The sequence below is a fragment of the Mus musculus genome, chromosome 1 (genome assembly GCF_000001635.26).
Source record: "Mus musculus strain C57BL/6J chromosome 1, GRCm38.p6 C57BL/6J".
NCBI lineage: Eukaryota > Metazoa > Chordata > Mammalia > Rodentia > Muridae > Mus > Mus musculus.
This window is the reverse complement of record NC_000067.6, coordinates 182,031,437-182,051,474: the sequence shown is the minus strand read 5'-3', so window position 1 is coordinate 182,051,474 and position 20,038 is coordinate 182,031,437. Positions and strand designations below refer to the sequence as shown.

Here is a 20,038-nt window from a genome sequence, read left to right as displayed (position 1 = left end):
CAGTGGTTGGTCCAGGAAAAAAAAAACCCAGCTAGTTGGAGGTCTTCCTGCTCCCTTCCTTGATCCTGGCCTGGGTTTACGTCTTCCTCGTTTCCTGAGCTCCCTGCTCCCACAGCCAGAGGCTACAGCAAAGCGGCCCCTGTGTGGAAGAACAGTGATACAGGTTGAGTACTTTTGTTAGCATGTTCTTAGCCCGGGCCTGGAAGCAAGTAATTATTGAACAGAAATGGATGTACAACCTGCTGCACATTTTCTTTTTTTTTTTTTTTGTTTGTTTGTTTGTTTGTTTTTTGAGACAGGGTTTCTCTGTGCAGCCCTGACTGTCCTGGAACTCACTTTGTAGACCAGACTGGCCTCGAACTCAGAAATCCACCTGCCTCTGCCTGGGATTAAAGGCGTGTGCCACCACACCCAGGTACATTTTCTAACATGTTCATTGAGGAAGTAGCTGACATTTCTGATAGTCTTTTCATGAAAATTAAAATTATTTATTTATTAGGGGAGGGGTAGAGGGAACTGATGTGCGGGTCAGAGGACACACTGGGTGCAGGTTCTCGCCTCCCAGCATGTAGGTCCTTAGAGTTGGACACAGGCTTGGTGGCATGTGCCTTTACTTGCTGGGCCATTTTGTTGGCCCAAATTTCTGCGTTTCAAGCTCAGGAGACTCGGTTCAAAGTGGAGACACTCAGCTACAGAAGACACCAGTGGTAGGTTCCAGCTTTTCCTTGTTCTTCAGTCCTGACCCAACGGTACTTCCTGTAATCAACGGAGACTGCCAAGTCCACCACTGGTTGCAAAGAATTTGAAATATTCCCACATCTTTCTCTACCAGCTAGACTTCACGCTCAGAATCTAGCAACTGGCTGCCCTGGCCTCTCAGTGGCCACTCGCTTCGGTCCATTCACATCAGTGCTCGGGAGGCTGGTAAGAAACAGGTCCTCCCATGCCCTTTGCTTCCCTTCCTCCTACAGTGACTTAGTCAATAGTCTCATGCTCACACATACTCTCGTTCCTCAGTTCAGCCCTGACAAAACTACTGGTATGCTATGCAGGAGCTGCAGAAGACAGGGGTTCTCAGCTCCATGGGGCTTCCAGCTCACTGGGGTAGTGGAGCATTTAACAGAGCCGGCCAAGGTCAAGGTACCTGGTGGTAAAGGGACTGAGGTGTCTGACGACTCTGAGAGCCAGCTAGTAGAGCAGCTTGGGAATAGACACCACATTTCGTGTGGCATGTGGCCACATATAGAGCTCAATGGACAGACAGATCTCTCTTCTTCAGACTTCAGGCTCCTTATCTGTATAGGGAGAAAGAAAGCCATCCATGTACTGAGCTCAAATTTTGAACAGAAATAAAAACAAGTGCTGACACTGAAGATTTCCCATCCAGCCAACAAAACTCCCCTGGCCTGCTAGACATGGGTAACATGAGTCCTGGAATTCTAGCCTTGGTTAACCCAAATCCACAAATCTGCTGGAGCGTCGAAGCTTAGCGAGAGCGCTGTTTTTCTATTCTGTTCTGTCCTGAGCCGACCCACCGAGTTTATTTCTCCCACAAGTTTAACCCTCTGTATGGTGATCAGTTTTTGGAAGATCCTTCAAAATAAACAAACTAGCCAACCAAAAAACCAGATGGACAGAACGAAAAAAAAGTAAAAAGGGGCAGGGTGGGACAAATTTCTGTTTGCTTGGTGTGTGTGTGTGTGTGTGTGTGTGTGTGTGTTTTAAATCTCTAACTGTACTGGAAGCTCTCCTGGTTGCTCTGTGTAGTTGCTGCATTTTGTGCAGCCTAGATATAAACAGTGCTACTTCAGGGCTGAGGAGAAAGCTCAGATGGTTTGGGGCAGTTGCTCTTGGGAAAGAACTGGGTTCAGCTCCCAGCACCCCCAAGGTGACTTCAACCATCTGTGACCTTATTTCCAAGGGAGCTGATGTCCTCTTCTGCAGACACCAGCATACACATGGAGTACATGCAGGCAAAACATGAATGCACATAGAATAAAACAAAACTTGCCGCTGGTTTGTAAAGCCCCCAAGGCCTATGTATAAAGTGGTTTATTTTAACAATTTGTGTTGTCGTCGGAAGACGGTGGAACTGTAAGAGGAAGATCTATGTCAGGCCACTCACTGCACATGTGTCCTTGAAGGGAATATTGAGCCCCTGGCCCCTTCTTCTGTTTCCTTCAATTCCCTGACAACAAAAACTGACGCTTCCCTCTGCTGTTTCCCTGCTATCATATGCTACAGGGCCAAGAGCAATTCGCCAATGAACTAGGAAGTCAAACTTTCTAAACTGGGAGCCAAAATGAACCTTTCCTCTATTTAAACATCTTTATGTCAGGTATTTTGCTGCAGTGAGGAATCCTGACCAATGATTATTACAAAACAAAAACACATTAAAGGCTACTGGAATAGCCGACTGATATTTTTGTAGAAGGCATGAGACCTTGGGTTCAATCTCCCACCCAAGCACAATGTTACAAATACCTCTTTGGTGTTAGCATCAGCCCTTGTCTGCAGAAGTAAGACCTCTGATTAAAAGATAATGTGACTTGGTAGGATCCTGAGTTCAAGATCAGTCTGGGCTTCAAAATAAGATATGTCACAATTTAAAAAACAAATAAGCCGGGCGGTGGTGGCGCACGCCTTTAATCCCAACACTTGGGAGGCAGAGGCAGGCAGATTTCTGAGTTCGAGGCCAGTGTGGTCTACAAAGTGAGTTCCAGGACAGCCAGGGCTACACAGAGCAGAGAAACCCTGTCTCAAAAAAGACAAAAAAAAAAAAAAAAAAAAAGCCAAAATAAATAAATAAAAACAAAAAAAAATCAAAAGCAAACAAAAATATGAGAGGGAGGCTGGGAACATGGCATAGTTGGTAGAGTATTTTCCTGGCATTCATAAAGCCCTGAATTTGAACCCCAGTCCTACATAAACCTGCAATTCCAGCACTTGAGAGATGGAGGCAGGAGGATCATTCTCAGCTGTTTTGAGCAAGCTTGAAGCCAGCCTGGGCTACATGAGACCTTGTCTCAAAAGCAGAAAAAGAAAGTTTGGAAGAACAGTGGCAATTTAAATGCATTTCTCCTAGCAAAGTCCAGACCTTCCAGAAGCTTCTTGGAAAACAAGGTTTTATTTTGCAAGTGTGTGTCTACATGCTCGGAGTGTTGACTCTGGCAACGTAGGAATATAGTAAGTGGCTCAGTAGGAGACTCAAGAAAACGAGGATTTATTTTTAGCACTGATCTTTACTTAAAGTATAAAGAGAGGAGACGGGAAAGAAATATGGTTGGCATGGAAGGAAGGAACTTTGGGTGCCTGCTTGACCATAAAAGCACCAGAAAGAAATCCAACAACAACCCTCTTGTTTCTCTTGAACCAGAATGATGTTGACCAAAGACAGGTATGAAGGGCACGGGACTGGCTTCTTAAGGACCAACTCTGGTCCTTCCTTACAGTCAGGTGACTGAAGAACATTGTTCTAGGGGCCTACAGTAGAGGTACTGGGTCTTTTCAGAGATGGAAGGTGCTAGCTAGTCTTATGTTAAATTGGCACTAGCTAGAATTATCCGAAAGAGGAGAACCTTAATGGAGAAAAATCCTCTGTAATTCCCAATTGTAAGCAGGGCGGTGGTGGCACATGTCTTTAGTCCCAGCACTTGGGAGGCAGAGGCAGGTGGATTTCTGAGTTCAAGGCCAGCCTGGTCTACAAAGTGAGTTCTAGGACAGCCAGGGTTACACAGAGAAACCTGTCTTGAAAAACAAACAAACAAAAAAACCAAAAACAAAGACAAAAAACAAACAACAACACCAAAAAACAACCCAAAAACCTTGCTGTAAGGCATTTTCTTAATTAGTGATTGATGGGAGGATGGCCTAGCCCACTCTAGGTGGTGCCATCCCTGGACTGGTGGTCCTGGGTTCTATAAGAAAGCAGGCTGAGCAAGCTATGGGGAACAAGCCAGTAAGCAGCAACCCCCCACGGCTTCTGCACCTGCTCCTGCCTCCAGGTTCCTGCCCTGTCTGAGTTCCTGTCCTGACTTCCTTCAACAATGAACATGTGATATGGAACTGTAAGCCAACTAAACCCTTTTCCTCCCTAACTTCCTTTTTGGTCATAGCATTTAGTTGCAACAACAGAAACCCTAACTAAGACATCAAGCCTTGAGTTGGGCCTGCTGGTTGTATGTCCCTGGACTTGACGAGATCATAAATTCCAAGCTGTCTGCCCTGTATGTCTTGCCATTGTATGGGCTGACATCCAAAGGGGTTCCTGCCAACTGTTTCTATGCTATGCCAAGATGGGCAAAGAATGCAGAGACACCTCAGTTTGGGACCAGCTAGAAAGCTGTGTCTGCTAAGAGAAAAGAGGGGAACTGACTGAGAAAGCTAGAAAACAAGGCATGCTCCAAGAAACCAGATGAGGAAAATGGGTGTCTGGCTCAAGAGTGGACGGGGGCCAAGGGCAACAGACAGAAATACTCACAGCTACTTGTTCACCGTTGACCTACACTATATTGTCAAATATGATCAAATGTTTCATCATGGCTCATTGATAATGCTTGTACCTCAGAGCAGTGTTCTAGAAATCAGCCCCTTGACTTGAGGGCAATGGGGAATATCTGGAGGAAAATCAAGACAATTGTAAAAACAATGGAGAGTCAGCTCAGAATAAGCAGGAGCCCTGGATCTGAGACCCAATATTGCTACTGCATGACTCTTTACCGTCAATTCATAAATTCCAAGGGCTGTTTCCTTTTCTATAAACTGATGACTGACGTGTCATTTACTACATTCTTCAAAAAAAGATACTCTGGAGTTTGTCAGGGGGCCTAGTCTGATTGCTTTAAGACAGTGAAGCCTATGAGGCAGGAGATGGCTCAATAGCTAAGAGCTCAGTAGCTAAGCTCATTCTTCCAAAGGGCCTGGCCACCCGCAACTGTCCATGTAACTCCAGCTCTGGGGACTCAATGCCCTTACACAGACATACAGACAGACAAAACACCAATACATGTAAAATGAAAATAAATAATCATTTGAGAGAAAAAGAGAGAGTCAAACCTGCTATCACGCTTCTGCTGCCCTTCTTGCATCAACCCAGACCCCACTACCCAATGATTACCAAGGCCTCAGATATTCAAAAGTATCTTCTCTTTCCCCAAAGGATGCAACTGTCAGACCTAATTCCCAGTGAGCCCCAGACTTCCCAGGTCTAAAATTCTTGGGTTTCTTGCTTTTGTTAGAGTCCAGGGTTGCAGGCCATTGAGGTGGCGATTGACTGGAGACCCACGTCACAGTCTGGAAGTCAAACTGGTCCCACTGGGTGGGCATCTGTGTGTCACACAGCCCTGCAGGGACCCAGGCCTCCACCATCCTTGTGTTATCCTGGTCTGTATGAAGAGGTCCAGAATTACCACATAAAGTCTCAAGCTTGTAGGCAGATGGCTTCAGAGAAGATTCCTGCAAGAGCAATTTCTTCTTAAGTAAATGGTGTGGAAAAGGCACCCATCACATGAGCTCATGGTGCCTGGGAGACAACACGGCTATACAGCCACATGCAAGTATGACGTGGGCTGGAAGAGAGGTCTCCTGCCGGGCACTGAGCAGCGATATGCTGGCTAAAGTCCATTACTGCAGAAGAACCAGGCATTGATCTAGGAAGACAGCCCCCAGTCCGCCACACTAAGGAACTAGATGACTACACCAGCTTGCCCAGGGGAATCATGGGCCTTTGAGCAGGAATCAACAATGGGAACAGAAAAGAAGAGAAAAGGCCTAAAATTGTCAGGAGCTGTATGGTATGTCTATCAGAAAGGAGGTAAGCCATTGGCAAACATCAGCCTGCCTTTTCTCCCTAGCTACGGCCCTGGCTGTTTTAAAAGTCAGTCACGCAGTGAGCCATCCCAGTGGTAGGCACATGTAGGGGGAAAACTGTATTTACATGAGTTTTACATGGGATTCTGTTTATAACAAAAGAAAACAAAAGAAATGTTCTGGCTGAGACAGAGAGGGCCCAGAGCCCTGGCCACCTACTCACCCTCCCTTCTCTCGTTGCCATGGAATCCCAGAGGCTGACACTGAGGCTTGATGGGAAGTGAAACTCCTCTCTTCCCCCTCAAAAAAACCAGGCTCCAAGGAACCTGACTACTGATCTACAGGAAGGAGGCTCTAGTGGCTATCAGCAACAATGCCACCAAAGCTTAACCCGGGCAACAATGAACTTTGCTTCAGACAATACAACCAGCCTACAGGATGCACGCTCCCAGTGTCAATAGGCCATTACTTATTTAAGTAATAGAACAGCCAGCTGACCACAGTGGCTGAATCCTGGTATCCCAGCACTCAGGAGGCAAAAGAATTACCTCTGTTTGAGATCAACATGGGGTGCTTAAAGTGTGTTCTGGGCCAGCCTGGTCACAACAGATAACACATACCTAAATATCATCTGCGTGACATGTGACATAGTTTTGTAGAATGTACTGTCACACAAAGCCCTGGAAGGCCCCTCCTGGCCCAGAGAGAGCTTTGGGACCTCATTGCTCTGGGCTGAGTGAGCCAAAGGCAGCTCTCGGAAAGGCGCTGTTATGATTGTCTAGCACCCAGTGGCCAGTGGTTTCCCCTCCTCTTCGTAAAATACAGAGGGAGAATGAGGTGCAGGAAAAGACCAAAAACTGGCTCAATTTGGGGCGGTATTAGATGAAGCCTGTGGAATGTGAAGAGCCGCAGAGCCCAGGAGCCCAGTGCTGGTGCGGATGAACAGGGTGTTCAGCTCGGGTTTCGGAGAATGAGATAGGGAATGAGGAGGTGAGCTAATTTACTCCTGGCAAAGGCAGATAGACGGTTTCTGTGGTAAAGTGAAAGCCATACAAGACAGGAAAATACCAAGGCCATAGTTTTCTGCCTACGCCTTTAAGATCAGATGAAGTCTCCTGACTCTCAATCCATCATCTCTCAAAGAAATAATTTTCCCACTGGACCCTGGGTTAAATGTGATGCTAATTCTTCAACAGGTATCAACAGGTTCCAACAGAAATGGGCAAATACATGGGCACAGTGGCCTATGCTGGCAATCCCAGCACTTGGGAGGCTGAGGGAAGAAGATCAAGAGTTCTAGTTTATCCTTAGCTACAGGCCAGTCTGGGCTACAATGAAGTCCTGTTTCAAAAACAGAAAAACAAAAGAAGGAGAGAGAAAGAGGAAGAAAGAAAGAGAGAGAGAGAGAGAGAAAGAGAGAGAGAGAGAGAGAGAGAGAAGGAAGGAAAGAAAGAAAGAAAGAAAGAAAGAAAGAGAAGAAGGAAGGAAGGAAGAAAAGAAAAGAAAAGAAAAGAAAAGAAAAGAAAAGAAAAGAAAAGAAAAGAAAAGAAAAGAAAAAATGGACAAGAAGGCAAATAATTGAAATGATACCTGAGCCAATGATTCCTTTGAGAAGATACAAACCAACTATGTCACACTTGGAAAATTCAGAGCGCTAACAATGCCACTTGTGGATCTAAAAACTCTAAGATTTTTCTTTATGCAGCTAGGGAAAGCACAGACTGGGATAGCCATTTCAGAAAGCAATTAATTTTGTTGTAAAACAGAAGGTTTAAGAAGTTAAGGCTTAGCTATTTCATTCCTGGAGACAGATATATGGATAAATATTGCATTTATGTGTGGGCCTGTGCATACCTTGCGTGAGCGAGCAGGTCAGAGGACGACTTGCAGGAGCCCCTGCTCTGCTTTGACCATGTAGGGTCCAGGGATTGGACTCAGGTTGTCAGGCACCTTTACCTAAGCCATCTCACCAGTGGTGGTTATAGATTTTTAAAAAAGATTTATTTATTTATTTATTTATGTATTTATGTATTTTATGTGTATGAGCACACTGTAGCTGTACAGATGGTTGTGAGCCACCATGTGGTTGCTGGGAATTGAACTCAGAACCTTTGGAAGAGCAGTCGGTGCTCTTAACCACTCAGCCATCTCACCAGCCCCTTGGTTATAGATTTTAAGTGATTAAAAAACAAAAACAAAACTCATGTTATCTAAGTGAGTTGTAGAATCAATCAATAATTAACTTTTTTTGAAAGTTTTTTTTTTTTTTGATGTTGACCTTGACCTTGGTTCCTGGGCTCAAGTATTTCTTCTGCAACAGTCTTCCAAGTAACTAGAGTTCAAGGGGACAGCCCCATGCCTACATCACAGATAAGAGTGTGCTTGTTTTTTTTGTTTTGTTTTGTTTTGTTTTTCAAGACAGGGTTTCTCCGGTCCTGGAACTCACTCTGTAGACCAGGCTGGCCTTGAACTCAGAAATCTGCCTGCCTCTGCCTCCCAAGTGCTGAGATTAAAGGCGTGAACCACCACACCCAGCTCATGTGCTTGTTTTTTGAAATAGGTACCTACTACCAGCCCTGGCCTGCTTGGAACTTGCTTTGTAGGCTATGGTGGCCTTGAACTTGGAGCAATCACCTTTGTCCTAGCTTCCCCTATGGTAGGATTGTAGGCATGACCATTTTTTCCTGTGGCATGGCCAATGTTTTTCACAAAAAACTCAATAAAGTAGTAAAACTCAAGGGAATGTAATAAGGGTAATTTCTGTTTCACAAACTATCAATTTCCAAGATGTACACATTCTGTGTATACAGATTGTGATGTAAATTTCTATCATGACCATAAAATACATTATGTGTATATAAATATATATTATAATTTTTAAGAATTTGAAAAATGATGTCCTTGAGTATGTCCTTACTATATGTACCTGGGAGCCTGTAGAATCTTTCATATTTATAAGAGCAAAAGACATTTAGGGGTGGTACAGCTGTGTAACCCCAGAAGACAAAGAAAGATCATTGTGAGCGTGAGGACAGCCTGGGCTACGAAGTGACTTCTGGGCTAGCCTGTCCTACAGAGTTAGATCCTGTCTCAAACAACAAATAACACAAAACAAAATTCCATTAGAAGAAAAGATTGCATGCATCTTGATTTTTATTGCCAGTAAGATGGGTAAAGAAATTACATGACATTAACGTATAGACTGTTGTACAAGAGGAACAAACTGTAATGACATCAATAAGATGGGAGAGTCTCAGTAACCTAAAAGTAAGGGAATTGAGTTGGTACAGAGGTTCCCTACACACACACACACACACACACACACACACGGTAAAACTTTACTTTTAAAGCCCAAAAGTCACAAGTTTGGCATAGAGAAGGGGAAGAGAGGTACTCATCCTGTAGTCCCTCTTCTTAGATTGTAAGGAACACATCATGCGTGTTTGACTAGTGTAGTTTGTCCTTCATAGAAGTGGCCCACATGTGTACATATATGCAACACTTTAATGTACATAATAGTATAGAAAACTAAAATCAGTGTAGCTATAGAAATGCCTGATATACTAGCTCAAAAGCATATGTTGCTGGGGGTGGTGCTACATGCCTGCGATCCCAGCAGAGGGAGAAGATGAGAGCTTCATGCCTCCCAGGGCTATAAAGCAAATTCAAGGCCAACCTAGTCTTGAAACTAACTTAGTGTGGTGACACATACCTTTAATCCCAGCACGTGGGAAGCAGAGGCAGGCAGATTGATGCCTGTGAGTTCAAGACCACCCTGGTTTATATAGCCGGAGACTGCAAGGACAGCCAAGGCTACACAGTGAGATTGTCACAAGAAAAAAAAAAAAACAAAAAAGAAACTAAAAACTCCAAGTGTGATGGTTTATGCCTGTAACTCTCTGTGGTGGTTTGAATATGCTTGACTCATTTAAGGCACTATTAGGAGGTATGGCCTTGTTGGAGTAGGTGTGGCCTTGTTGGAGGCAGTGTGTCCTTGTGAGCAAGGTCTCTCTCTCTCTCTCTCTCTCTGATTTTTCGAGACAGGGTTTCTCTGTGTAGCCCTGGCTGTCCTGGAACTCACTCTGTAGACCAGGCTGGCCTTGAACTCAGAAATCTGCCTGCCTCTGCCTCCCAAGTGCTGGGATTAAAGGCGTGCACTACCACTGCCCAGAGGGCTTTAAGACTCTTACCCTAGCTCCCTGGAAGCCAGTCTTCTCCTGTTTGCCTTTGATCAGGATGTAGAACTCTCAGCTCTTCCTGCACCATACCTGCCTGGACTCTGCTAAGCCCCTTCCTTGATGATAATGGACTAGCCCCAACTAAACGTTGTCCTATAAGAGTTGTCTTGGTCATGGTGCCTGTATGGACATGGTATACACACACACACACTTTAACAATAATAATTCACGAAGTCTTCATGAATTACCTATTACTGATAATAAAGTGAAACTGGACACTCAGTTTAGGAGCAGCATCTGCTCTAAGATACTAGGTATGGCTTCCCTAGGGAATGCTTTACTATCTTAAAAACCTTCCCTGGTCCCAAGGACACAATGGGAAAAAAGCATCAATCATGACTGTTGGTTTACATAGACGGAGCCAACTTTTGTATCATTGTATTATAAGTTGTATATTCTACCACCAGACTTACATGCTGAAGGCCTAACCCTAGTATCAGAAACTCCTTATTTTGAAATAAGGTGATTGTAGATATACTCTTTAAGGTGGAGGGAGGTCACACTGGACTAGGGTGGGACCCCAATCCAGCAGAAACAGTGTCCTCATAAGAGGGGGAGATTCAGACATGTACACAGACATGCACAAGGAGAGTAAGTTTCACATAGAGCAAACACCAGGCTGCAGCAGCCAGGGAAACCTATGGTTTACCAGAAGACCCCGCCCCTCGAAACCTCCAAATCAACATAACAGGCCTGGTCTGGTCTGGTGCTTGCTTGCAACCCTCAGGAACCAACTCTGCTGACAATGATCTTGGACTTGTAGGCTCCAGAGTGTGAGACAAAGGGCCTCCCCTGTTCTAAACTCCTGTTAGTGAGGAAGCTGTCCCAGTCCTCACAGGCCCGGGCCTTCCTGTTCTGTAAGGTTTAGGAAAATGTGTCATCTTTCATTTAACGATTATAATTACCATCTCTGGGATTTTAGTCAACATCCTGAACTAAGAGGACTGCGGATCAGCATCCAGTTGTGCTCGAACTGTGGCTTGTGGGTTACATGCACCCCAAGTTAGTTTTGAATATGGCCCAACACAAAAAACCATAAGCTTATTTAAGACAGTATGAGGATTTTGTGTGTACGCATCCCTTGTACCTTTTGTTTGTTTTTTTGAGACAGGGTTTCTCTGTGTAGCCCTGGCTGTCTTGGAACTTGCCTTGCAGACCAGGCTGACCTCAAAGTCAGAGATCTGCCTTTCCTCCTACTAGATGTTTTCTTTCATTTTATTTAATTTTGAAGAGATACTGTTTTACTATGTTGCCCAGGATATCTTCAAAGTCCTGTGTTCAAGTGATTGCCCTGCCTCATCCTGTACAAAACTGGGGCTGCTGGGTACGTTCTTACGCCAGGCTCAAAAGTAAACTGTTTGGCTTAAAGTAGTTGCCCCACCACCACCCCCTTGCCCCAACCTTTTAGATGAACTCTTGTTATATGACCCAGTTTGGCCCGAAACTTGCTATTGTTAGCCCAAATTTCAGAGCACGTGCCACCACACCTGACTCTGCTTTTGGTCTCTGTTTTTGCTTTTTGGGTTTGGTGCTAGGGGTTGAACAAGGGCTTCTTGCCAAGCACATACTGATCTCTGAGTACGAATCTCTATTACCCCCAGCTCCCCTCTCCCGTTTTAGTTGACTGTTTGGACTCAATGAATTACTTCCCTCTCTCCAGGCTATGTTTTCATGTGTAATACCCATGATGCTAATATCTGCCCTGTTTACCACTCACAGTGGCAAATGAGCCCAGTGAAACGACACACGACAAAGTGTTTTATAATTGTAAAGCACTGTAACTGCTAAAGTATTTATTATGTTTTCTCTCTAACTCCAGCTCCAGAGGGATCTGATGCCCTCTTCCTGGCCTCCATGGGCACCTGAAGCTACATGGCAGACACAGACAGACTCACACATCAATAAAAATGTTTTTAAAATAAAAAAAAAACCCAGAATATTGAAAGCCTGATATCCAAATATTGCCCACATGGCAAGTCTGTAAAACAAAGCTGCATGTCCTGGCTCCTGAAGTAATTGTCGATCACTGTAGTAACAGAGACCAATACAAGCAGACAACGTTAGGGTCTTAGCGAAGAAGGCACCAGGAAAGATGAGAATTTACTGGGGATGTGAAGTGTGATTTGAGGCAGTTCTTTCCATGTGGGAGCTTGCATAGGACTGAATAAGGATTTTAGTACATTAGTTTGGCCTAAGGAGAGAGTTTTTTTTTTTTTGTTTTTTTTTTTTTTGGTTTTTTGAGACAGGGTTTCTCTGTATAGTCTTGGCTGTCCTGGAACTCACTTTGTAGACCAGGCTGGCCTCGAACTCAGAGATCCACCTGCCTCTGCCTCCCAAGTGCTGGGATTAAAGGCGTGTGCCACCACCGCCCGGCTAGGAGAGAGTTTTGAGGTAGAGTTTAAAAGAGTCCAAGGGCACTTTCTGTGGAAAGAGCTGGACGTTTTGTCAGTGAATAAAAAAGTTATCTATCTGCCTTGCAAAGAGTCTCCTGACAAGGGAAAGCTACTCTGATAGACAGAATGTACTGATACAGTCAGACTCCTCTACACTTCTGTACCGATAGTCAGGCTCCTGTACACTTCTGTACTGATACAGTCTCAGGCTCTTGTACACAGTGTGGGATTTTGGTCCTTGTCACCAAACACAACGGGACCAAAGAGAGATGACTTCTGCTCTCAAGTATAGAATGCTGGTATGGGGCCTGGGTTCATGGGTAGTTCCTGTTAGAACCTGGATCTAGAATGTTCCCAAAGGCCCATATTGTCACTTGCTCCCTTGGCTTTTGTTCCTTCTGAGGCACTGACTGAATGACATCTCTATCGGTATCATTTCAAAGAAGGATTTCTTTACATTAAAAACGGGGGGGGGTAAGGTTGGGGTGGCGGTAAGGGTGGTCCTGAAGAGACCGCTCAGTGGTTAAAAGCACTTGTTGCTCTTTCAATTCTGAGTTCCTATGCGATGATTTACAACCACTTGTGATGATTCCAGTTCCTGGAGGTCCAATGACCTCTTCTGACCTACGTGAGCACTATGCACATACATGGTTCATAGACACACATATGGGCAAAACACTCACATGTAAAACACAATGTATGTAAAACACAATAAATGTAATTTAAAAATTAAAGGCAAAGAATGATCATAGAACCACTGATTTAGAACTCAGATAAAAGACTATTCGAGACTGGCAACCAAGACCTAAGTGGCTCAGACCCAGTGATTCTAAAACCCCTGATTCTAGATTTCTTGTGTCCCAAAGGACTAAGATCTTGCTTTCAGAAGTTATTTTAAAAACACTGATGGAAAGCATGGTGCATGCCTTTAAACCCAGCACCCAAGAAGCTGAGGCAGGAGGATTGCTGCTATGTGGTAAGTTGAGGCCAGCTGGGCCAACCCTTAACCAGATATAAGTGAATGGATGGTTTGTCAGTGAAGTCGTTCCATGATCCAGAACAATGCCTCTCTCAAGCTTGAGTTAGGAATGTTGCACTAAACACGATAATTAAGTCAAAAATTTCTCTTTCTTTCTTGTGCACACATAGACATAACTAAGGGCTGACTTTTGGTGGCCCTGCCATTATCACTAATGGCATTTGTCACTAATAAGAATGGATTTGTAGATAGATACAGAGCAAGGTCCAATAGTATGACTGTACTTTTCTGAAAGAGTTCACAGACACCTGATATGTTGGAAACTGAGATGAGGAGAAGGCAGCTAGCAGTTGTAGCCAGCCATTGCCACTTAGCTAGTGGGTTCTTCTTTTTCCACATACTTGATCCCCCTGGCTTCACCCCCCAAAACTACATAGGAAAGAAACAAGAATAGAGGAGAGAGAGAGAAGTTAGGTAAATCCTTGAATCCATTTTCTTTCCTTTTGTTTCTTTTTTTGAATACAACTACTAACAAACCACAACTAACCTTCCTATATGACCAACAACCACCCCAACCTGCCTCTTGGATCCCTCGAATTTAGGTATCCTCTGAAATATTCCCAGAATTCTAAACATCATACAATCACAGAAATGATCAGCAGCTGGCAAAACCACGCTTCTGCTAGAGCACCAGGCAAATCACAGTCAGCTGCTGTGGACAGCCTGAAGCGGCCCCACATCCCCACGCCTGGGACTAAAATAAAAACACATTCTTATAACATTTCTGTGTCTTTAAAGAAACCAAAATGGGAGAATTCTCAAAGATGTCACTACAAGCAGTCTCTTGGATTGCTTAAGGGCATTTGCGAGTCTTGAGGTTACAAGTGCAAAGATACTTTTATGCCCAAACCTTTTATATCTACACAAAATCCCTGTTGATTTGTGAGGGCTAAAGATGTAACTTACTGGCTAAGACAGAGCAAAGCAAAATATTCTAGGGGCATAATAGCACTTGCCTTTGGTTCCTAGTACTCTGGGGACTCTGGGGAGGGGACCTACATTGGTTCTAAGTTTGTACTTTTGGAGGAAAAAACATGTGCGACATGGGGTTTCTAAACTATCTCCTACTAGATGTCATTAAAAATATATAAGGTGGGTCTTGGTTAGGGTTAGTATTGCTATTAATGAAACACCATGACCAAAACTTGGGAAGGAAAGGGTTTATTTGGCTTATACTTCCATGTCACTGTTCATCCTCAAAGAAGTCAGCAGCAGGCAGGGCAGGAACCTGGAGGCAGGAGCTGATACACGGGCTGGGGGGGGGGGGGGCTGGGGGGCGGGGCTTGCTGCTTACTTATCTCTCATGGCTTGCTCAGCCTGTTTTCTTATAGAACCCAGAGCCACCAGCCCAGGGATTGCACCACCCACAATGGGCTTGGGCCCACCCTCATTGATCTCTAGTTAAGGTAAAGCCCTATAGGCTTGCCTACAGCCCAATCTGATGGAGGCATTTTCTCCTTTGAGGCACTCTCCTCTCTGATGACTCTAGCCTGGGTCAAACTGACATAAAACAGGGCAGTATACTAGGGTAACCATCGTTAAGCATATGACACTTCATTGGCTTTAAGTATGTTCACATTGCTGTGCTACAGTTACCACCAGCCAACTCCAGTGAGTGCTTGAATATGGCTGGTTTGGGGTTTGCTGCGCTGTTGGATGGAGAGTAGGCCGACATGCATGGGAAGTCGTGCCTCTCTTCTACCTCCAGCACTTTCAATCATTTTGCACAGACTGTACCCTGGTCCCCAGTAACCCATAACTGCCCATTCTCTTCAGCTCCAGCCCCTGGCAGGCACTCTTTCTATGTCTATGAATTTGACTCTTCAGACATCTTACCCAGGTGGAAGCATGCTGTATTTGTCTTTTTGTGTCTGGCTTATCTCACTGAGAAAAGTACCAAGGTTCATCTGTGTTGTACTGCGAGTGTTGCAGTTGCTTCTCCTCTTCTCCTTGGGTCTCACGTACCCAAGGCTAGCCTCAAACTCACTCTGTAGTAGAACATGACCTTCAAGTTAACTGATCTTCCTGCCTATACCTTCCGAGTGCTAAGATTATAGGTATGTGTCACCACACCTGGTTTTATGTGGTGCTCGGGACAAAATCCAGTTTTATGTGGTATGCTCTACCCCTGAGCTACATCCCCAGCTATTTCCTTGTTTTCTAGAGCTGGCTAATAATATCATGTGTGTGTGTGTGTGTGTATCTCACATTGTTTTAAAACTTATTTTATGTGTATGTGAATGGACCTGAGTGTATATATGTGCACTCTATACATGCAGCAGTCAAGTTATGTCAGAAGATGCCCTGGCCTGTTGGATCCCCAGTTATAGGTGGTTGTGAGACACCATGTGAATGTTGAGACCAAACTCTGGTTCTCTGCAAGAGCATCAAATTCTCTAAATACCTGGGCTGTTTCTCCAACCCCTGTACATCACATTTAATTTAATAATAATAATTAAAAAAATCAGTCTATAGACTCTTTGGTCATATCATTCTTCAAATCTTTCCCTTTTTTGATGTCTCTTATCTCTGGATCACTAGAGACAATAAGACTTGGTTGAGGGGAGGTAGAAGGCTGGAGGTGAGAAGAGCAGGCAGGTAGGTAGGGCAGAACGGGTCTGATTGACTGCTGAGGTCCTAACTCTACTGAAAGGCCAGGTAGGCAGCAGTGAGGAAGCCCTATCCTCGGCCGTTCTTCAGTTGCCAGTGTCACGTGACCGTGACACTAAGTTTTAGAACTCTTGGTTTAAAGAGATTCTGGTGCTGTGTGCTGTGGGAAGGAGACTCTAGATGGCACTGACATTTCTACACACTTTTTCACTGAAGCTAGGGCGAGCATTTTGACCTGCCCAGTGACCCAGTTATGATGTCATTTCCAGCCTCACTTCCTCTGAATGGCAATGTCCGACGCCAGAGCTATCAATGTGGCTGAGTTTTTGCTACATGTTCTTCATGCTCTTAGAAATTACTCACGCCTTTAATCCCAGCACTCGGGAGGCAGAGGCAGGCGGATTTCTGAGTTCGAGGTCAGCCTGGTCTACAAAAGTGAGTTCCAGGACAGCCAGGGCTATACAGAGAAACCCTGTCTCGAAAAACCAAAAAAAAAGAAAGAAAGAAAGAAAGAAAGAAAGAAAGAAAGAAAGAAATTAAAACATTCTTCTCCCGGACAAATTCGGCATAAAACATTCCAGAAGTAAAAATATTGATAATCTCAGTGTACTACCCACCTCAACACAAACGTCTCTACTTGAGTTTAGTTCAAGTTACAAGCTGGATTTTCATCTTAACCTATGGGGAGGTTGACGCAGATACCAGCAAACTTTTGACATGTGCAGATGGAAACTCAGAAGTGCTATATGACATACTCAAGGCTACATGTCTAAGAAGTGGTCACATGGAATTGGAAGCCAGGTCCTTGGAATTTAATGTTTATGTTTTTTAAATTAATTTTTAAAAAATTATTTATTTTGGGGGAGGGTACATGTGTGGAGGTCGGAGGACAACTGGCAGGGTTAGTTTCCTACCGTATGGGTCTTGGGAATTGATCTCAGATTATCAGGCCTGGTGGCAGGTGCCTACTGGCTGAGCCATCTCATCAGCCCTATAGCCTTCCTTTGGGTCACCCATTTGAACTCCTGGAAATAGAGGCTGCACTGTGGATTGTGTGTGACATTAGTAACTTGAAAGCTTTGACAACTGGCATTGCTACCAGTCTGTCTCATGTGAGATAAATAACATTGCACTTTCCAACACTGGAATGCGACTTAAGCAGTGACTTGCCCCAGGCCTGGGAGAGTCGGAAGAGGATTTAAGCCAGGCTGTCCTTGATGGACAGTCTGCCACCCAGAGCTCCTTTATTGAGACAGGGGTATGCTTTTGTTTGATTGTTTATGGGTTCCCAAAGAAAAGACTTTAAAGCTGATGAAGGCAGAGACGAGTAGGGTTCCACAAGGTCCCCTTAGAAGGAAGCTGGGCACAGGCTGCCCTAAGAGAGCAACTGCCTTCAGTCTGATATGATCATAGCCAAGCTAGTCACCCTCTACAACTCCCTTGCCCCGCCCCCACCGCCCCTCCTGACCCCGCCCCGCCCCCTTGCCTTTCCAGAGCCTGTACTCCTCTCCATTCATCTCCATCTCTTTGCTTTCTTTTCTTCTTTCCCTCACATCTCTATCTTCCCTTCCCTCCCTTCCCTCCCTTCCCTTCCCTCCCTTCCCTTCCCTCCCTTCCCTTCCCTTCCCTTCCCTTCCCTTCCCTTCCCTTCCCTTCCCCTCCCTCCCTCCCTCCCTCCCTCCCTCCCTCCCTCCCTCCCTCCCTCCCTCCCTCCCTCCTTCTGCCTATCTCCACTTCCTCTCATATACAACCTGGTGCATTCTGGAGCTCTGTTCAGGTAACACCAAGTTCTTTTAAGAACTCAGGCTCCCGATTCTATGCATTTGCCATTTAGGAGCCTTTCCAAATGTACTCCTTTGTCTTGGACAGACTCGGGGTCCCATGATGGGGCTCCTCTGCTATTCTAGCTGGGGAACTCTAGGGTGTGTGGGACTCCTCTGCTGATCCATCGCCCCTGCCACCCTCAACCCTGTTTACTGGCCAGGCTGGTGCACCCACAGCTGTCCCTGGCTTGTTCTCTTTCCCATGTGCTAGTTTCAGTTTGTGAAGGGATGGGAACAAGAATGGCAACCTTCCCAGAATAAGACTACAAATAAGACTTCTCATAAATAAGAGTAGCAAATAGCCTGGGGAGGCCTCATGTGAATTAAGTGCCTGAGTTTTTGTATATATATATATTTTTTAAGAGCCAAGTATGTCTAGGCTAGCCTCCAACTCATGGGCTCAAGTGATCCTCCTGCCTCAGCTTCCAGAGTAGTTGGGGCTATGCCTACCTTTAATTTTTAGGAAGTACTTAAGTGTCTGTTTAGTGGTTTTTTTTTTTTAATTGCAAAACATGCACAAAGTAAAATTTACCATGTGAGTAATTTTAAATCATGTATTTGTGTGTGTGTGCCCCTGCATGGGGCCCATCTGAGCCACAGAGAGTATGTGGGGAAGAGGACAAGTTTTGGGAGCAGTGAGTTCTGTCCTTCCCCCGTGTGGGTCCTGGGGGGCGAATTCAGGTCATCAGGCTGGTAGCAAGCAGTTTTACCTCTGAGCTATCTCAGGGGCCCAGGGTGAATATGTTGTTTTAAGTCTATAATTGGGTGGTGCTAGATGAACTCAGAGGACCATGCAGTCACCATCTCCAGCCATCCATCCCACAACCTTTTTCCTCTTGCAAAACTGAAACTCTGAGTCCCCTGGACTCAAGTGTGATCCATTCCTCCCTCCCTCTACGACCTTGCAGCTTGCAAGGTGAGTTCAGTGGCTGAAAGTATGTCATGGACGCAGACTCAAGCGGGATTTCATGTGATCCGCTCAAGGTCCATGACTGTACTATGTGACCGAATGTCACACACTGTGTGATGGCAGCACCTTTTCTTCATCTATTCATTCACCAACGGATATGTGTCACTTAAGCCTTTTAACTAATGTATTACTGCTACGAACAGGACTGGCAATTCCCAGAGTCCCTGCTTTCAGGTTTTTGGAGGATAACCCCACAGTTGGGATGATTGGGTCATATGGCAGTTCTGTTTCCATAACAACCACACCATTTTATGTCGCACAGGGCTCCGAGTTTTCCAGAAGCCCATCACTTGTCATTTCCTCTCAAATGCCTCTTTGCTAACTTTGGTTCTTCGTTGTGTTTTAGACAATGAAAATCACAGCCTTCCTACAGTTGGTTAGTTGAGGCTTTTCCAACATGAAGCAGTAAGTTAGCTTATGTTTCCCTTTGTGCAGCAATGGTTATAAAAACCCTGTTTTTATTTATCTGTGTGTGTGTGTGTGTGTGTGTGTGTGTGTGTGTGAATGTGCACATGGGTGTGCAGTGGTGCACACCTTTAGTCCCACTACTTGGGAGGCAGAGGCAGGCAATTCTCTGGCAGTTCAAAGCCAGCCTGATCTGCACAGTGAGTTCCAGGAAGGCCAGATCTACACAGTGAGATCTGTCTTGGAAAAAAAAAAAAAAGAAAGAGACAAAGAAACAAGCAAACACAAAACAAGGTCCCCAAGGATACCTACTGGAGTTTTGTTTTGTCATATTTGATTTATTCAGTGTGTGTGTATGTGTGTGAGTGAGTGTGTGTGTAGAACAACTTTCAGGCATAGGCTCTTTCCTTCCACCATATCAGTTCTGGGGATCAAACCCAGGGCACCAGGCTTAGTGCAGGTATCTCTACCTGCTGAGCTAGTCACCAGAAGGTAAAGGTGTTTGTAACTAAGTCTGACAACCTGTGTTCAGTCCCTGTGACCTACATGGTAGAAGGAGAAAACCAACTCCCACAAGTTGTCCTCTTCCACATGTGCGATGGCACACACAAAGAAAGGATATATATATATATATATATTAATTATACATTTTAAAGTAACTGAATGTCCCTAATGGAATAAGTAACACTAACAAAAACCACGGTCATTAGTGTCAGGGTTCTTCCTTTGGTTCTGTTTAACTGGGACTCGGT

General features: G+C 44.8%; 1 long non-coding RNA gene across 1 annotated transcript; it reads right to left on the bottom strand.

The window, feature by feature from the left end:
• Positions 1-463: 463 nt before the first annotated feature.
• Gm38648 lies at positions 464-9,778 on the bottom strand. Its single transcript, XR_865802.2, has 3 exons — positions 5,409-9,778; positions 1,145-1,295; positions 464-756 (listed from the first exon to the last, which is right to left on the bottom strand). It is a non-coding gene; the product is annotated as a predicted gene, 38648 (long non-coding RNA).
• Positions 9,779-20,038: the final 10,260 nt, after the last annotated feature.